The following is a 2,698-nucleotide window of genomic DNA, read 5'->3' as shown; positions in this document are numbered from 1 at the left end:
ACACGACCGTGGCAAGAAGTCCCTGCCTTTCGAAAGAGAAGAATAATGGGTAGGAGTCGAGAGGTGAAGAGTGTATATGTGTGCGTGCGCGTGTGTGCGTTCGTGTGTGTGTGTGTTCTTGTATGTGTGTGTGTGAGTGTGTGTGTGTCCGGTCGGCTCGCAGAGATAAGAACATGGCCGTGGCAGGAAGGCCCTGCCTGTCGTAAGAGGCGACAAATGGGTAGGAGTCGAGAGGTGAAGAGTGTATGTGTGTGTGTGCGTGTGTGCGTGTGTGTGTGCGTGTGTGAGTGTGTGTGTATGTGTGTGTGTCCGTCTGGCTTGCAGAGGTAAGAATACGGCAAAGGCAAGAAGACCCTACCAGTTGTAAGGGGCGACTAATAGGTAGGAGTCGAGAGGTGAAGAGTGTATGTGTGTGTGTGCGTGTGTGCGTGTGTGTGTGCGTGTGTGAGTATGTGTGTGTGTCCGTTCGGCTTGCAGAGATAAGAACACGGCCGTGGCAAGAAGTTCCTGCCTGTCGTAAGAGGAGAATAATGGGTAGGAGTCGAGAGGTGAAGAGTGTATGTGTGTGTGTGTGTGCGTGTGTGCGTGTGTGGGCGTGTGTGAGTGTGTGTGTATGTGTGTCCGTTTGGCTTGCAGAGATAAGAATACGGCCGAGGCCAGAAGGCCCTGCCTCTTGTAAGGGTCGACTAATAAGTAGGAGTCGAGAGGTGAAGAGTGTATGTGTGTGTGTGCGTGTGTGCGTGTGTGTGTGCGTGTGTGTGTGCGTGTGTGAGTATGTGTGTGTGTTAGTTTGGCTTGCAGAGATGAGAACACGACCGCGGCAAGAAGGCCCTGCTTATCGTAAGAGGCGACTAAAAGGTAGGAGTCGAGAGGTGAAGAGTGTATGTGTGTGTGCGTGTGTGCGTGTGTGTGTGTTTGTGCGTGTGTGAGTGTGTGTGTATAAGTGTGTGTGTGTCCGTTCGGCTTGCAGAGATATGAATACGGCCGGAGCAAGAAGGCCCTGCCTCTCGTAAGAGGCGACCAAAAGGGAGGAGTCGAGAGGTGAATAGTGTGTGTGTGTGTGTGTGTGACTGTGTGTTTTTGTCCGCTCGGCTCGCAGAGATAAGATTACGGCCGTGGCAAGAAGGCCCTGCCTGTCTTAAGAGGCGGCTAATGGATAGGTGTCGAGAGGTGGAGAGTGTGTGCGTGTGCGTGTACGTGTGCGTGGGTGCGTGTGTGTGCGTGTGTGCGTGTGTGTGTGTGAGTGTGTGTGTGTCCGTTCGGCTCGCAGAGATAAGAACACGGCCGTGGCAAGAAGACCCTGAATGTCGTAAGAGGCGACTAATGGGTAGGAGTCGAGAGGTGAAGCGTGTATGTGTGTGTATGTGTGTTTGCGAGTGTGTGTGTGTGTGTCCGTTTGGCTCGCAGAGATAAGAACACGTTCGTAGCAAGAAGGCCCTGCCTGTCGTAAGAGGCGACTAATGGATAGGAGTCGAGAGGTGAAGAGTGTATGTGTGTGTGCGTGTGTGCGTACGTGTGTGAGTGTGTGTGTGTGAATGTGTGTGTGTGTGTGCGAGTGTATGTATGTGTGTCCGTTCGGCTTGCAGAGATAAGAATACGTCCGTGGCAAGAAGGCCCAGCCTGTCTTAAGAGGCGACTAATGGATAGGAGTCGAGAGGTTGAGAGTGTGTGCGTGTGCGTGTGCGTGTGCGTGTGCGTGGGTGCGTGTGTGTGTGTGTGTGTGTGCGTGTGTGCGTGCGTGTGTGTGTGGGTGTGTGTGTGAGTGTGTGTGTCCGTTCGGCGCACAGAGATAAGAACTCGACTGTGGCAAGTAGTCCCTGCCTGTTGTAAGAGGAGAATAATGGGTAGGAGTCGAGAGGTGAAGAGTGTATGTGTGTGTGTGTGCGTGCGTGTTTAAGTGTGTGTGTATGTGAGTGTGTGAGTGTGTGTGAGTGTGTGTGTGTGCGGTCGGCTCGCAGAGATAAGGACACAGCCGTGGCAAGAAGGCCCTGCCTGTCGTCAGAGGCGAGTAATAAGTAGGATTCGAGAGGTGAAGAGTGTATGTGTGTGTGTACGAGTATGCGTGTGTGTGTGCGTGTGTGAGTATGTGTGTGTGTTAGTTCGGCTTGCAGAAATAAGAACACGACCGAGGCAAAAAGGCCCTGCCTATCGTAAGATGCGACTAATAGGTAGGAGTCGAGAGGTGAAGAGTGAATGTGTGTGTGCGTGTGTGCGTGTGTGTGTGCGTGTGTGAGTAGGTGTGTGTGTCCGTTTAGCTTGCAGTGATAAGAACACGGCTAAGGCAAGAAGGCCCTGCCTGTCGTAAGAGGCGACTCATAGGTAGGAGTCGAGAGGTGAAGAATGTATGTGTGTGTGCGTGTGTGCGTGTTTGTGTGTGTGTGAGTGTATGTGTGTGTGCGTGTGTGCGTGCGTGTGTGTGTGTGTGTGTTTGTGAGTGTGTGTGTGTGTATGTGTGTGTGTGTCCCTTCGGCTCGCAGAGATAAGTAAACAGCCGTGGCAAGAAGGCGATGCAAATCGTACGGGGCGACTAATAGGTAGGAGTCGAGAGATGAAGAGTGGGCGACTAATAAGTAGGAGGCGAGTGGTGAAAAGTGTATGTGCGTGTGTGCGTGTGTGCGTGTGTGTGTGCGTGTGAGCGTGCGTGTGTGTGTGAGTGTGTGTGTATGTCCGTTCGGCTCGCAGAGATAAGAACATGGCC

Source organism: Diabrotica undecimpunctata, unplaced genomic scaffold (genome assembly GCF_040954645.1).
Source record: "Diabrotica undecimpunctata isolate CICGRU unplaced genomic scaffold, icDiaUnde3 ctg00000579.1, whole genome shotgun sequence".
NCBI classification, from domain to species: domain Eukaryota; kingdom Metazoa; phylum Arthropoda; class Insecta; order Coleoptera; family Chrysomelidae; genus Diabrotica; species Diabrotica undecimpunctata.
Note: the sequence above shows the minus strand (reverse complement) of the source record.